At 43.1% G+C, this 17,732-nt stretch overlaps 1 protein-coding gene across 1 annotated transcript in view; it reads left to right on the plus strand.

Moving 5' to 3' along the window:
- The window catches only part of SRD5A1 (steroid 5 alpha-reductase 1), a 45,667-nt gene that overhangs the window by 1,721 nt on the left and 26,214 nt on the right, over window positions 1–17,732 (plus strand). The gene's annotated exons all lie outside the window — the stretch shown is intronic.

The following is a 17,732-nucleotide window of genomic DNA, read 5'->3' on the forward strand; positions in this document are numbered from 1 at the left end:
AGAAGGAATTTGTGAGAGCAGTTGCTATTTGCAGTTTGTATGTTTAAATAATCTCCCATCTGACTACTTGGAGGTACTATTGTAAGTCAGTTTAACAATTTTAATTGATCCATCTATCACTGAATAAATGTTTCAGCCATACCTAATACCAGTAACACGTTTTTCTCTTCTTTCCCCCTTGTTTAACATCAAACCTGACGAAGAGTTCTGTGAAACTCAAAAGCTTGCTCACTACTTAGTAACTTTCAGTTGGTCCTAACAAAAGGAATCACGCTATTGCTGCTGTTTGGATATCTTCTAATGGATCACCAATGGCTGCTTGTATTTTTTTTTGGCCTACACTGAACACAGTAGGGCTTATCTCTCAGTAAGTTTAATCAGGGACAGGATTGGGCAGTAAAAGTACCAGTGGAGCTTACTCACACATAAAATCAGTAGGGATCAGGTGTATGGCTACAGCCTTAAGCACCCTGACTAGTAAGTCTCATTGAATTCAATAGGACTCACTTCTGAGTAGATATACATAGAGCTCAAGCTTTATGTAGAAGATGGAATCTCAGTACGGGCAGTTTTTCTTACCCTAGCATGGCAAGCTGCACCAACTGATACCTACCAGGAGAGGCACTGGATTTGGACGCTGCTAAGGTAGGCAGATGGGCAGATCTGACCTATGAGCATTGGTGCTGTTAGGGAGCAGCCCACCTGGACACGGGCCCCGGATCTTTAGAGCTGCCCTGGATCTTCACATCCATCCAAATTGCCATCATCTGCCTTAATACAAATCTGCTTTTTACCTCCGAGATCAGTAGCCTTGCAGTTACTAAGAGACCTTAGGACTTACTCCCTTAGCAGACCAACAGGGAGTGTAGCATGTGTGCACTAGCCTTTTAAACTAGAGGGGAGACTGCCACCTTTCCTTCCACGGTCTGCTCATTGTCTTTTCTTTCTCCCCCTACCTTTCTGCTCTGACATGCCAACTGCTGGGAGCTTGCTTGCAATGACATTTTGGAGAGGGAGAGGGAAGGGCAGGAAGAGCTGCATGTGAAAGTGTCGTATTTCTGATGTTACTGTCCCAGACTGGAACCTTTGGCTTCTAAAGAGGTTCAGTACCTTCAGCATAGCAAATGATTCAATCAACCTTGGTTGATTGGTCATGGGGTACCCAGGAAACAGGCCACACCTGGCCATGCAGCTGCTTGTCAGCCATTCGTTCCATTACTTATGTGCCACCAACGATGGGTGTGTGTGTATGCCACTGGCTGTACTTCCTGAATGGTTAGTGCCCCACTTTTGTCACACCCCTTGAATTACAGCTGAAAGTCCTGACTTCGCTCCCATCTGGGTGTATTTCCTTTCAACTTCAGTGTGGTGGTGTACAGAGGCCAACTGCCAAACCAGTTTTCCTTGTTCCAATATTTCTGGCCCTGACTGTATATGGGGCTGTTCTGTTTGTCAGTTGCCATTATCCAGCAATAGGAAGGGCTGTAGCTCAGTGGTTGAATACATGCTTGGCATGCAGAAGGTCCTAGGTTCAATCCCCACCCTCTCCAGGTAGGGCTAGAAAGGAATCCTGTCTGAATCCTGGAGAGCCATTGCTGCCAGTCAGTGTCGACAATACTGGGCTAGATGGAACCACGGTCAGTATAAGGCAGCTTCCTATGTTCCTATGAACAGAAAGCTTTAATAAAAATAGGAGTTTATTATTTTTGAAGTGGAGGGGAGATAAATACTGCTCACTTTTACAATCCTATGTATGCCTACTTAGAAGTAAGTCCCAGGAACTTACTCCCAGGGAAGTGTACATAGGATTCCAGCACAAGTTACTTTTGCAGGGAGGTTTGCAGCCTGGTCATCTGCATATTTACTCAGAAGAAGTCCTGAGTTGTGAGCATGGTACTGCAGGCTTAATACACTGCCCACCGGATTGCAATCCAGTGAATTGAGTACTCTTTCAGCCCAGTCCTATGCATGTTTTGTAATTTGTGTTTCTTCATTTTGCATGGTCTCTAGCTTCAATGGTGAGGGAAAGGCACTTAGTACAAGCTCAGAATTTCTCCATAACTTAGTCCTAGTCTTGAAAACAGATTCCTTGGCTGAATCCGGTGAAGTCTTGGCACAAATGAAGTTATGGGGAGGAAGATACAATGAGAGCTTGTGCGTAACAGGCGGTAGAGGAGAGTTGCACAAAACAAAACATCTGTTTTTCTGAAAAGTTGCTGGAGGATGGAAGAATGAGGAGGGATTATTGCATGAACAGAATGGGTAGGGGGAGACTGTAATGCTCAGTGATGAAAGAAAAGCATTCTGCATATGCTCAGAGGCACTCTGTATTTAAGAACATAAGAAGAGCTGTGCTGCATCAGACCAAGGTCCATCTAGTCCAGCATTCTGTTCACACAGTGGCAACCAGCTGCCCATGGGAAACCCACAAGCAGGACTTGAGTGCAAAAGTACCCTCCCACCCATGTTCCCCTGCTGCTAACATTGGTGTAATGTAAATAAATTCCATTAATTCTAAATTTGCATGCATGTACATTGAATTCAGACCAAGTCTGAAGCCCAAGCAGAATCGGGCAGTCATTATGTCTCAAAATAACATATTTGGATTTAGTTTCACTAAATGCTGCAGGAAGAGGGAGGAAGTGTGGTTCGATGACTTACAGGTTCACCTAATCCTAGGGCACATTTTTACCATGGTCTCCCATCACAGTGCTTTGTGGGAGGGCAAGGATGGTTCCAAAAGATGGCCATTCTTCCAGTGCCAACACACTTCATTATGAAAAAGCCTTAAACTGGATTTCATAATAATTCCCTTGCCTCTCCTCTTATCCTTCTGAAACTTTGCAGTTTCCTTGCCTGGGGACACCTCTATGATCTGTGCATTTTCACACAAGTTTACCCCAAAACCATGGGTGGGGGGGTGAAGCAATTCCCTCCCTCCCCCAAATTGGAGAGTTCTTTTTCTACATGAACTGTTGCACTGATCCTTCTGAAACTTTGCTGGTTTCTTACTCAGGGACACCTCTAGGCTGTCTGTAATTTTCAGAACAGTCATCCACAAGGATCATAGGGATACAAGTTTATCCTCTTTTGAAGACCCTCAAAATGTCAAGGCTTCCTGTGCACAAAAACTCCTGTGGCTATCATTCTGCAATTTGGTAGACATGATGCCCTCGGATGAGGCAACGAATTGTGAAATTTTCATCCAGTTCTTCCGAGGAATACAAAACTGATTGGCAGTTCCCTTTAAAAAAAATAATAAAATCAAAATATACAGGCACATCCTGCAGAAAACCCTGCACCTATTTTTCTGACATTGGGCAGGTGTAATCCCCTCTTAAGGGGCAAAACTATGCCTGCAATTGTCATCCAATTCTGACCAAGAGAAAAAGGTTACAGCGTTTCTTTAATTTCCCATGATAGCCAACATGAAGCACAAAGCCTTGGTTTTCTGAACCTGGACTCAAGTTTGGTACTGAGTTGAAGTGGACCAGCTCCAAATTTGCCCAAGCAGAAGCAGGATGTTTTCCAAACCACTGAATCAGGGTCTGAGTTGAAGGGGGGGGGGGGGTTTCTGTGCACGTCTCTAATGTAGATACATACATGCATGTATCTGTGTATGTACACATACATACATACATACACACACACACACATTTGCATATATTAGAGGTGTGCGCTGACCCCCGCTTCAACTTAGACATACACACACACACATATATCTATATCTCCACATCCTATTTGTGTTATGGGCCTGTGCCCCAGATCTTTTAAGCAATGCCCCTACCTATGAGACACAATCCACTAGAACCTTGTTTTGTTAATTAACGAAATCAACAGGAGTGTGTGCAGAAGAACTTCTCAATGATGAATTGTTCTCCATATTTATTTAGGGGAACGAAGTTGCTTTTCTGTTTTCTGCCTCAGGTATCAAATGTCCTAGTTGGAAAGTATCTATGCAACTGTTCCCTTTTGAACCTGGTCACCCTACTATCCATGAAGTATGTCATGCCTTATTTTAAGAAAAGCCTTTTTATCACCACCATCACAATGAGCTATATTTGAACCAATACTTCCTTCCTCCTTTTTCACAAAGTTGTTATGTCGTTCCCTGCTCTTTTATTATACTGAACAACATAATTCTGGGGTGAGGAAGTTTCAAGCTTACAGGATCTACTTTGTTTTTTCCTAGAACCCTGAGATCCATCAACTGGAGCCACGTGAAAAATAGTGGCTCAAAAAGAGGGGTGGACAGAGACTTGGAATTAAGGAACAGGGCACCTCTGAGTGCATCTTAGCCCAGGAATTTGTTTAATACCAGAAACGAGTACACAGTTTTTTCACACAAAGAATTATTCCTGCGCCCCCCGCCAGGCTCTTTTCATTTCAGCAGGGGTGTGTGTGTGTGTGGGGGGGGGGGGAGTTCTTGCTGTTGTTAAGCAATTGGGAGTCAGGAATCCTGGTGATGTGCTGCAAATCATCTGCCAATAGATCCTGATCTACTTTCTGCCCATCCTTGAGTCATAATTGATGAAATTCATCTTGTGAGGGCAGAAAGTTACAATAAGAAATTGCAATGCAATTTCCTCTCTTACTCAACTGGGTGTTATTCTCACCTGGAGAGTGCTGCTTACAAAATAAGTTACAATGAGAAGTTGCAATGCATTTTCCTCTCTAACTCAACTGGGTGTTATTGTCGCCTAGAAATTGCTGCTTACAACATAACTAATGCAAGTATAAATCTGGTCTTACCTAATATTTGGTTTGCCTGCTTGTCTGCCTGTCTTGTTCAAAGTTATTCAAGGCCAGCAGACCGCAATCCTAAGAATACTTACTTAGAAATACATTATGGAAAATAAAAGGAATTTACTTCTGAATATATATAGTATTGGGCTGAGGATTGTATGACCTTCCCTACTCCCAATGAGAATGGATAAAGGATATGAAAAAATGTAGTCCCCCCCTCGGCCCCCCTGCCTGCCGCATTCTTTCAATGCAAACTTGAGAGTAAAGTGTGCATTCTAATCTGTGTTGGCAATTGTGAGTATAGAACAAAGCATAGTATTTATTCTGGATGAATTAATGTCCAAGAAGAGAGCATGTTTTGAGTAGCACTGTCTGACTGGGTCTGGATGACGCCAACGCACAACCACACTCATCAGGTTCACATGACAGGACAACCCCCGAGTGGGGTTTGCATATGAAATGTGGTGTCTGCAGGCACCGCAGCTCATCATTAAACAACCTTTGCATAACCTTAAAACAGATCATGCGTTATGCAAGGGTTATTTAACCCTTGCATAACCCACGTTCGCCAGGTTCATATAACAACTCCCAAGCAGGGTTGCATATTCAAAATGGTGGACTCAGACACCACACGCACAACAGTGGGCTGTCCTGTCATGCGAACAGCTTCTCTGTCTATCTCTCCTGCTTGCTAGCTCTTTCTGACATGCTACTATAGCCCTTTTGTTCCTTTCATAACATTTTAAAGGGGTCCACTTTCAGGAAGCAGGCTGGCAAACCTTATTTAGGGCAGGTCCACAGACATCTTAAGTTTGGAGATCAGATCTTACATTTCAGTGCTTCTAGACCTTGAATCCTAGAATTCTGGGGTGCTTCAGTCTGTGCTGGTTCCCCTGAGCCTGTCTCACCTACATGCTGAAGCTGGTTTCTAGTTCTCAGTTCCTTATTCAGCACAGAGCATTCTTATACAGGTCCATTACTGGGAGACTGCCCCCTTCAAGATGCTGCAGCATTGTCTCTGACTCAACACATTGTTTTTGTACAATGTGCTTTATCACGTGATGTCTATGGAGGAAGGATAATTAACAACGCAGTTTTGTGTCACAAAATAAGCTGTTATCCCACCACCGCTACCAAGACACTGGGATGAAGAGGTGTTTAAACTTCATTTCCTCGTACAGGTTGCTCATGCAACTCTGTGTTGAATAAGGAACTGGGAAATAATAGGAAGTAACTTCATCCTACAGTCTATATGGTTGATTGGACCAGTTGAAGCTGTATGATCTAGCAGGCTTCCTGTAGTTAACTGTGAGGGGTCCTAGAAAAACGGGCTACCTATCTCTTGGGAAGCTGCTGCATACCACTGTAAATCAACATGTTGCATTGCCTGCAGTTACCTCCAAGAAACCACTTCTTTCAGGAGCACAGTTACTAACAAAATGTATTGCATTAGACAGTCGTTAACATGCACTTCTACTTAATGTGGTTTATTTAGTTGAATGTAAAAAAAAAGGATGTCATATCCAGTATGTAGGGAAAACTACAATGACCCTAAGAACAACATTCCTTAACCACAAATCTGTGATTCTTACCAAAAACCTGGAGCAGGCTGTTGCAAGACATTTCCACTCAGCTTCACATAGTCTCTGAGATTTACAGTTGTGGCACAGAGTGGTAGGTGGCAGTATTGCAACTGAAACTCTCCCCACGACCTGAGTTCGATCTCAGCGGAAGCCGGGTCTCGGGTAGCCAGCTCAGGTCGACTCAGCCTTCCATCCTTCCGAGGTCGGTAAAATGAGTACCCAGCTTGCTGGGGGAAAGGTAGCCACGACTGGGGAAGGCAATGGCAAACCACCCCGCTATAGTCTGCCATGAAAACACCAGCGTAAGCGGCATCCCTCTAGGGGTCAGTAGTGACCCAGTGCTTGCACAAGAGGAACCTTTCCTTTTCCAATAGAACAAACAAAAGACACTGACGTGTTTGACAAAAGGGAAAATGTCTGGATCTATAGACTGAGAACCCTTCTTCCAAATGTTCTTAATCTGGAGACAATTCATAAGCATTATACCACTCACACCTCTGTTTTTTCTCCTAAGGATCTTTCCTCTACAAGCATTCCTAACTGCCACTCCTTAGATCCGTTTAATAGCACAGCTACTGACAAGGGCGGAAGCTGAAATTTTTAGCTTAAAATATATATTTTTGAATACTCTGTTGTTAGCCTTTCTATCTTTCTTATCATTTTACCTTAAGACTGACTGCCTCCACAGTAGATCCAGAGCCTCCTTGTTGCTTTGCTGTTGTGTCGCTTTACAACAACTTCACTGTCTGTATATAAAATACAGTATAAAACCAATATAAAAACAGTGAAAGAACAATACAAGCAAGAAATACTAAACAAAAATTACACTGACACAGTTATAAAGAAGCAGTGTCATAATCCACCACAAGTCAGGAAAAGCCTGTGTAAAAAAATATGGCTTCAAGAAGCATTTAAAGATCACTGTACTTTTTGCCTCTCGAACAACGCATGGGAGGGTGTTCCAGAAGGTGGATGCCACTACCAAGAAGGCCAGCTTACAGTAGACTGGGTGTATAAAGGGGAAGGGTATCCACTAGTATCCTGGTCCTGAGTTATTTAGGACTTTGTAGACACACAACAGTAGCTTGAACATGGCTTGAAAGCTAATAGGCAGCCAGTGCAGTTATTTCAATATGATAGATAGATAGATAGATAGATAGATAGATAGATAGATAAATAGATAGCTTGGTGCTCCATTAAGCATTCTAACTGCTGTATTCTGCACTAGTTGCAACTTCCAAACAAGAAAGGCAGCCCCACATAGAATGCATTATAGTAGTCTAATTGTGAGGTTACTAGTGCACTGATCACAGTGGCTAAACTATCCCTATCCAGGAATGGGCATAGTTGGCACACTAATGGAAATTTAGCTGGAATCCTGTGCACACTTAGGATAGTATCCAGTAGAGCTGGTGTGGGGGGTGGGGGCAGCCCTGCCTGGCCTGATCTGCACACACCCAGCCCCACCAGCCCAGGTCTGCACACAGCCACAGTATAGCACTTCTGGGGGCAAGCCCTGACGTGTGTGAAGACGTTGGTTTCTGGAAGGGGTGCAACCTGCCTCTTCCAGAAACCAGTGTTTTCGCACCCATTGGGGCTTCCCATGGAAGTGCTATATCATGGATCTGGACTGACGAGGCTAGGTGCACACAGACTAGGGTTTGACAGGGTGCCCCGATTGGATACTACCCTTACCTATGAGCAAGTCCCACTGAATTTCTGAGCTAGCTGAAAGTACATTAAGGGCAATTGATCATGAGTCTGCTTCACCCATTGATAAAGTGTAACACCTTGCCTGCTAGGATTAGCACAGGATGGGAAAAACTACTTTCCAAGAGATATGTAATGTTCCATGCACGAATGCTTTGTAAAATAATGCATTTGAAATATAGACGGTGAATGCATAATATAATATGTGCATCCTTTGCATATGCATGTATATTAAATCTGTATTTAATGACTGGTGGTTGTAATCATTAAATTTAAGTTGTAAAATAATTGTTGATTACTGTCAGTTTCAGGAATCAACACCTATTTCTCCATTGTGAAATTGATGATTTTGTCTTTCAGCATAAGCATTTTTCTTTATCTGTCTGAAGAAAATTGATATCCATTTATATAGTGAGCAAGTCATGGTACTCGAGTTCTGATTTCTTAGCATCATTCTGGGTGTGTTGCTGGAAGGTCCATTGGATTCCACCGCCTCTCTGTGCCACATGTACATTGAAATGCGTTGGTCATGGAGAACGGAATGAACCTGGAGAACCAGTCAAGTGTTACAATGACCTAGTTCATATGACCAGTTTCGTCCATGGTGGCTTAAATAAGTCACCATGGTTTGCAGCATGCGCCGGGCACCCATTGGCACCCATTCATAACCCAACGCCCGGTCGTAGGTGGTTGTGTTGTCTGTAGCCATTGAGGGTGGGTTGTTGGCGTAGTTAACAAATCACCCACAACCCTAAACAGCCCATGGGTTCTGGGTGATTTGTTAACCATGCCAACAACCCACCCTTGCTGGTGTCAGGGTGGACACTGAGCCCATAGAATCCCAGAGTAGTTCTGATTCTGAGGAAGAGCGGTCGCTCCTGGGAGAGGAGCACGCTCCTTTTTCCCAGGGGCAACAGCTGATGGAGATTCCTCCCACCAGCATTCCTAGCTTAGATAGCAGTCCTGGGAGTGACAGAGCGCGGGAAGCAGACTTGATGGATGCGCGACGCTGACGCAGAGAGCGACGCCAAATGGAGGGTGCAGAAAGGAGGCGTAGTGCCCAGTTGGCGCGCAAACAACGGCTGCGCCCAGAGGATCCAAGGGAAAAGGGGAGGGACTCTCCCTAGTCCTTAAGTTCAGGGGTCTGCCAGTAATTCCCTTTCAAACGGGGACCAACTGTTCCAACTTAGGGCATAGGTACTCTGCTGCTCATATCTAGTTGCTAACGGTAGAGTTGTTAAGTTGTAAAAGAGGAATAAAGCTTTGAAAAGAATCCCTTTGTCTGTGTCTGGACTTGGCTACTGGATTAGACTGAGAGAGGCCTCCAAGGAGCCCTTGACAGCTGGGTTCAGATGACACAACAACCTGTGAGCGGGGCTTAGGTTACAGAACAGGCACCCGCAGGCACCTGGCATGTGCCACAAACCACAGTGGCTTATTTAAGCCCCCATGGCGGAAAATGATCATGCATACCCAATCCAAGTGTGAATGGCCTTCTTCTAAGACTTTCCCAAATTGCGGGATTGGTTCAATTGGTGTGGCATGAAGGATTGCCAACTTGGTCATTAGTGGTTGAACAGTTACAGTTTTCCTTAACTGAATGATGGGGGGGAAATACCACCCTTTCCAGCTGGGTTGTATCAGAGAGAGGACAAAATGCCACTACTATGCTGACAGCTTTCTCTTTCTGCTACCTCCTCCACTCTGTGGGTTCTTTTCCTCTGCTCCCTAGTGCTAACATACCTTGTGAGTAGCAACACATTGGGGACCCATTTGGAGACAGCAACTTTCCAGAGCAGCTTCTGTGGGGCCTGAGGGGTTGCAGAGTGAAAAGAGGTCCTTGGGAGCCTCAATGCGTTTGGGGAGCCTCAGCACATGTGAGGAGCTCTGTGTGCATCCCTTTGAATCCCGTGCTAAATTGGGGGCCAAGAAAGTAGCAGAGCCCAAGTTCAAAAGATCTGAAAATGATTCAGAAATGATGTTCTTCAGTTCATTGCTTATTAACCAATCAGGCCATGCACATACAAAAACATAATAAAATGCCCCTCCTAGACAGAAAGTGACATCAAAATAAGAAATATTAAGGAGGACGATTATGAAAAAGCTAATTAAAACATTTCCTAGGAGGCTATTAAAACATTTCACAAAGTCTAGACAATATTTATTGACTTATTATAATATGTTAGCAGACTTAATCTTCAGTGCCAGGCAATAATTTTCGTTTCTCCCAAGCCCATTGGACAAACTTGGCAGTCCTGTAGGACGTATAGTAATAAGGTAATATTTAGAGAAGATTTGTTACTGGACCCAGCTATTAAGGGCTCAAGATATTGCCTCCTTGGCTCTGCATACAGAGGACATTCTGTTAAAAAAGTGTACCATGTCCTCTATCTTGGGACAGCCAACTGGGCAGTATCCTTTCACACCATGGTGAACCCTATAGCGTGCCTTCACCTCCATCACCTGCAGAGAGTTAATCTGCATTTAGTCAGAAGCCATCTCAACTCATATGAGCCAATAGAGGACAAATAAGGGAGCACCTTACCTGAGGAAATAATACTTTTATAGAGCATATTGGAACGGCTCCCAGCAGCAGTGGCCATTACAGTCTGATTATCGATGTCATGTAATCTTCTAGAGACTTCCTCCTGGGCACCATCATACCCCCTTGCAAGCAAATAAGTTTGTGAGAAGCCCAGCTTGGAAATAAGTACACTTATCTGCCCTAGAGTCTCTCCCCATATCTTCGTAAGCTAACAATACCAAGGGTGGAGCCAACTGAAAAACTATCTTTAACCAAAAGGAGATGGCCGCTGTTCAGAGAGGCATTCCCACTGAGTGGCAGGCTGCCTCTAATCGGACAAGAACATTAGAGGTGGATCTGGGTACTTCAAGTACTCTAGATAGAAATTTATGCTGTGTTGATTCCAATAGATTGATGCCTGCATGAGCCCACACGGGTGCTCCATATAGAATCTGGGGGAGTAATTTGCCCTTATATAACTCTGTTAAAGGAACTATCATCTTTCCACCTGGTCCAGCTGCAAAATGAAGGATAGCGTTACGAGTTACATTTGCTGTCAAAACTGATGCTTTCAAGTGTTCGGACCAAGATTCTGAGCTTTTGAATGTCATTCTCAGGTATTTATACTTATTAACTTGATCAAGCAGCTGGTTATCCAGCTGCCATCAATATTTCTTCCTCCTTTCGCCAAAAACTAGGATTTTGGTTTTATCATAATTGACTTGTAGGGCTTCCCTAGTACAGTATGAACTTAAAGCCCTTAGGAACCTATGTATGTGACTAGGGATGTACGAAAGGCACTTACCTTTCGCGGATTATGTTTATGGTTGGGGGGGGAGGCGTTCCGTCCCTCCCCCTGGAATCCTTGCCGGGGAGGGAGGCGCTCCGTTCCTCCCCCCGGAATCCTGGCTGGCCGGCTGTGCTCCGCAGGGATTCTGCGGAGCCGCCGGCCGGCTCTGCCAGCAGCCGGACATCCGGCTGCTGGCTAGCAGGGATGCAAACGGCGGCGGCTGTAGCTGCCGCCGTTTGCGTCCCTGCAGTCAGCCGTGATAGGCTACGTAAATGTTTACGTAGCCTATCACGGCTGACTTTAAAAAAAACAACAATGCGCGTACACAAATGGCGGCGGCCACGGCCGCCGCCATTTCCGTTCCTTATTTTGGCACGTCTTAGTCTACGTAAACATTTACGTAGACTAAGATGGCGAAAATAAGGGGAACGCAAATAGTGTAGCGGACGCTACGCTATTTGCATTCCCCTTATTTTTGCCGTCTTAGTCTACGTAAATGTTTACGTAGACTAAGACGTGCCACAATAAGGAACGCAAATGGTGGTGGCCGTGGCCGCCGCCATTTGCGTACGCGTGTTGTTGTTGTTGTTGTTGTTTTAAAGTCAGACATGATAGGCTACGTAAACATTTACGGAGCCTATCACGTTTTTTTTTTAAAACCTAGCTGTGATAGGCTACGTAAATCTTTACATAGCCTATCTTGTTTTGTTTTGTTTTAAACTGGAAATGGCGGCGGCCGGTCAGAAGACCGGCCGCCGCCCCTGAACCGCCGCTGCAGCCGCCGCCGGAGCTGCTGCCGCCGCCAGGAAAATCCACCCAAGGCAAGTCTCGTCACGGGGGGGGCAGGCCGTTCCGCCACCGATTTCGGGGGGCCGAATGTGCTAGCATTTGGCCTCCACGAGATCCGTGGAGGAATTTTCGTACATCCCTATATGTGACAAAAGAACAACGTCATCCACATACAGTAACACCAAGATGCTCCTGTCCTTTAAATGAGGTGGGAAGAAATCTGAACTGGCTAAAAAAGAGACTATGCAATTGAAGTATAAATTAAATAAAAGATAATAAGCTAATAAGCATCCCTGATGTACTCCTTTATTTGCAATAATAGGATCTGAGAGTTCTCCACCTGAAGTGACTCTCACACGCAAACTAGAATTGTCATACAACCCCTGTATTCTCCTGAGCAATTTGTGATCCACATTTAACAGTGCCAATTTGTAGAAAGGTGGGGTCTGGATATGGAATCAAAAGCTGCTCGAAGATCTACAAATGCAGCAAAAAAAGAGTGATGAGGGGGAGATGTATATTTCCCCACCAAGTATTGTAATAAAAAAACAGTGGTCAGCTGTGGATCTGCCACATCGAAAGCCTGCTTGTTCCTAAGCTAGGATATTCTCCTCTAACACCCAGTTTTCTAACTTACCTAACTTATCTAAAAGAAGTCTTGCATATAATTTGCTGATAACATCCAAAAGACTTATAGGGCGGTAGTTCTTAGGATCTGACTGACTGCCCTTCTTATAGATGGGCACTACAACGGCCACTATTCCCACTCTGGAGGGAATTTCACAGTTCTATCAATAGATGTAAATAAAGCAGCTAACATCAGAATCCACCAGTGGGGATAATCGATTAGAAAGTCCGGTGGGATGCCATTCCTTCCAGAAGCCTTACCCCTCTTCAGCTTTCGTATCAGCATTGCTATTTCCTCACAAGAGACTGGGGCCCAACTCTAGATTATCCTCCTGCAGCGATGGCAAATAGACCATCTTATCATAAAAGAAGGAATGAAAGTGTAGTTCCCACATGTGTGGGAACAAAATTATCAATAGATGGATCACTAGAGTGTCTTAAAGCTGAGATAAGGTGCCAAAATCTAGGTCTATCGTTACTTTCAAGTGGTGATGCCAACTCAGACCATTGCAGCCTGACATACTCTAACTTCTTTTCTTTGATTAATTTTTTATAAGTTTTATGCAGTGCCAGATACGAATGTGGTAGAGGGACTATAACCCTGTCCCTTAAAAATTTATGTTGTCTTTTAAGTTCCTTTTTAAGTTCCCTGCACTCCTCATCAAACCACATATTACCCTCTTTTGCCCTCTGATTTTTTGGGCAGCCTTCCCCAAATAAGAAAAGTTTCACTGCTGATATGATCTGGGCATAGCAATTTAGTACCACTTCCATCTCTTTCGAAGTGGACAAGATGTTGCTCAAGGTATAGGTTCTCCGAATGCCATAAGCATTCCAGAGCACTTAAATTCACATTTGCCCACTTGCAATGATATGTTGTCCCACATAAATCTGAGGTTAGGATTCCACTGTCTTGACTTGCCTGAACTTTTTTAAAGCATTCTAACTGGAAAATCCATGGTTGATGATCGCTGCAAGGATATGAGTCCACTCTAAAGAGCATAATCAACCCTAACACGGCTGGAGAGACTGCAATATAATTGACTATGCTGGCAGCAAGGTGGTTAATAAAGGTAAATTCTCCTGTTAAATCCTCAGACAGGGAGCCATTCAAAATGGGAAATCCAAACTGAAAAATCATTTGAATAAACAGCTTCCCTTGGGTGTTTATTATATAACCTTTAGATTGTCTTTCCTGTAACAGTGGAAAGTCATCCAGAGAGAAATGTGAATTCCTCTACTGCATTCCAGTTGGGACCAATCCAGGCATTAAAACTGCCAGCTAATGTCAAACAAGCTCCAGGGAACTGAGTCTGCAGGGCAAACAAATGATCTATAAGATTCTCCCAAACATTCTCACAGTAATGGACTGATTTCCAAGGACGAATATATACATTTACCATAATATATGATATTAAATTCACTTTTAAGCCAAAGCTCAGGATTGTAAATTACTAATTAAATAACTTTCCCCTTTCAACGCGGTCAATATACAACAGGTTAAACCACTCCAAGGACGCCCCATACCTCTAGGAGAATTTGCGGGGGCTGCATAGGTTTTATAGTCACTCAAAAGAACGTCAGTACACCACATTTCCTGGAGAAATATAGTATTGTAAGATTAAAGGTACTTTCTAAATGAGCCATCTTGTCTTTTTGTTGGACCAACCTGAGATATTTCAGGGGACACACTTAAGTGAACTCTCTGAGGCCTTGTTTTGTCAAGAGGAACAATCTGACACCATTTGTTCTATTGAGGGATCGGAGTACATGCACCATTTAGGCATGAAGTGGTTTTCTTGATCAGATCAGACTTGGGAGTCGCTAGATGCTGGAACCATTATAGTATTTCTTTCAGCCATCACTGTTTTCTTATCCTTTTGTGATTTAAGCTGAACATTGTCAATATTGTAATTAATCATAGTATTGATTAAAGAAATTTCAGGGCCTGAAGGGAGATCTTGTTTGGGCAGAGAGCTAAACAAAGCTGGTACGCTAGGATTTATTCTCTGTGGGGCCTGGTCACTAATCTCCATATCTGTAGTCCTAATATCTGCCACCTGAGATATAAAATCAATAAGCATTTCAGTGTTAGACCATTCTAAAACATTCTGTGACCTATTCAGTGTTAAAGAATACTGGTCTATAGATTTCCTTCTGGGTGCCTCGTTGAGTAATGGTGTTAACAGCGATGTTCTAAAAATCCTTCTAACTCTAACTCCATATTTACCCAATTGGTACGTAGCAGCAAAAAATTATTTAGCCAGAGCAGATGAATCAAAAGTTATTATATATTTAAATACAAAGACTTCAAGAGTCTATGTACAATTTTAAGGTTTGTTGGGTAAATCCTGAAGTTCAACAGTTCATCCAGATTATACACAATTTTGTTATTCCCCCACCAATTTGGCAACACTGCATTTGGTAAAGGGGATATTTCAAAAGCTACCCGGTCTGGGATTAAAATTAAACTCCCCTTATAGTCCAAATCCTTTGGTTCTACTGTTTCTCTGCGACCAGCAGTGTTCAGAGATTTTGAGAGATGAGGTACAATAGGAGGGGCCTGAGCAGTGATAAATTGCAGACACGGATGTATCTTGTCCTCCTGATTTGCTTCTTGATTTACTCCAGCCCTCAAATCCTGAAGGAGCTGTAAGATCTCATCATTTTGTACATCTAACAATAAGGGTTAGTTTATCATCTATAGCACCAAGAGTCCCAAAAATATTAGTTAAAGTTTAACAATTAACAAGCACTGGTCTGCCATAGCATCAATAATTGCTGTATTCACATAATCAGCTGCAGTCCGATGTCCTCCTGTCTCTCTTCATGCTTTCTCTCCTGGTACTCCTCCTTTTCCATCAGGGGAGAGATCAAGATTGAATAACGGTTCGAAATAGGGACAGAAAATGCCAAGGTACCAGCAGTACCAGAGCTACTGAGCGTAAAGCTGTCAATTTTAGATTGTTTGGAATTTGGGAGGGTTGGAGATTCTGACTGGTCTCTCGATCTCTTTTTCTTGCTATGCATTCATAAGTCGTGATAAAATGCTAAACAGCACCAGTCTGTGGCCTCTTCCGCATTAAATTTTTCACTGTCCATGTCATCATTAGCATCTGTCCTGAGAGACAGATTTTAATATGAGAAACTTTCATGGTAACTTTAGTTTGTGGGAAAGAAATTCACAGTGTTTTTGTAAAGTTATTTCTTTCCTAAGAATAATGTTAGTCCTTATACACAGTCGTTGGCAAATTCTGAGAGTGAGCAAACCCCTTTTACCAACATGTCAAATCATCACTTTCTTGCGAATACAGAAAAAAGGAAAGGTAAAATCCTCAGATCACTTATAGATTGTGAGAAACTTATAGTGAATCATGAAGACAAATATTTTTGAAATTATATTATATTGTGTTGAATATGGAATATCAAAATATTAAGCCTTATATGCAGAAATGGCAGAAAGCTTTGAAATGTGAAATCTCTCCAGCTTTGGGAGTTCTTTAGCTGCAATCCTATGCACAATAATCTTATTATTTATTTAATCCATTTATAGACTGCATACCATATCTAAAATATACGTTGTAGCAGTTTACAATATAAGATTAAAATACAAAACAGATAAAATCTTAAAACTAACAATTAAACTGGGGAGCAGAATCAGTCAGGAAAAGCCTGGGTGAAGAGATAAGCCTTTAACTGGCACCTAAAGCATGCCATAGTTAGCACCTTATGAATCCTAGGGGGTAGGGCATTCCACAGAATAGGTGCCACCACAGAGAAGGCAGCTTCTGGGTTGATGCCAGTACTTTTCCAGCTGCACTGGCTGCCAGTCCATTTCCGGGCTCGATTCAAAGTGCTGGTGTTAACATTCAAAGCCCTTAACAGCTTGGGGCCAGGTTACCTGAAGGATCGCCTCCTCCCATATGTGCCTGCCCGGACCTTAAGATCATCATCAGCGGCCCTTCTCCGTGAGCCCCTGCCAAAGGAAGTGAGGCGGGTCGCAGGTGGCTACTAGGAGGAGGGCTTTTTCTGCTGTGGCACCCCGGCTCTGGAATGAGCTCCCTAGTGAGGTTCGCCTGGCGCCTACATTGTATTCCTTTCGGCGCCAGGTGAAGACCTTTTTATTTTCCCAGGCATTTTAGTATTTTAGCTTTCTAAATTTTTATCTTTGCTGTTTTAAATCTGTATTTTAAACTCCTGCACTGCTGCTAGGTTTTATTGTGGTTGTATTGTTATATTGTGGTTTTAATGTTCTATATATTTTAAATTGTTTTATTGTGTGTTGTTTGGTTTTAATTTTTGTGAACCGCCCAGAGAGCTTCGGCTATTGGGCGGTATAGAAATAAATAAATAAATAAATAAATAAATAAATAAATAAATGCGTGCATGCATGCATGCATGTCAGATGGGAATCTGGAGGTCTCAGTACAACCAGCAAAACCTCCTCTGATGATCTTAGCAATCCTTTGGGGCTATATCAGGTAAGGTGTAACCTGATCTTAATTTATTCAGGACTTTATATGCCAGTAACAAGATCTTAAACTTTGCTCAACAGTGAATAGTCAGCCAGTACAACTGCTTCAACACTGGTGTAATATGTGTGTGGCTAGGCGCACCACTCAGGATCCAATCAATCAGTTTGCAAATACCACATCAAGCTTCAAAAAAGAAATTAAGAAAGAGTTAACAGAGTTAAGGGGGAAGTGGGAGGGAAGAGGAGAGAGACACTAAGATAAAAGTAACAGCTGGCTGAAGACTAGAGGAACACAACAAAGGCACAACAGTTAGCAAAGAAAAAACAAATGACATCCAAATTTGGCCCCAGCCTCTCAAGTTGCGGCACCAGAAACAGACCTGCTTGGTTTTGAGTCCAATAAGGAAAGATTCTGCTGTCTGAAGAACTTGAAATTTTAAAAATTCCCCCTCAGAGATAATGCAGAAGATCACTGGATAACAGATGTGA

The sequence above is a fragment of the Heloderma suspectum genome, chromosome 4 (assembly GCF_057233095.1).
Source record: "Heloderma suspectum isolate Gila_16-S chromosome 4, 16-S_ref, whole genome shotgun sequence".
NCBI lineage: Eukaryota > Metazoa > Chordata > Lepidosauria > Squamata > Helodermatidae > Heloderma > Heloderma suspectum.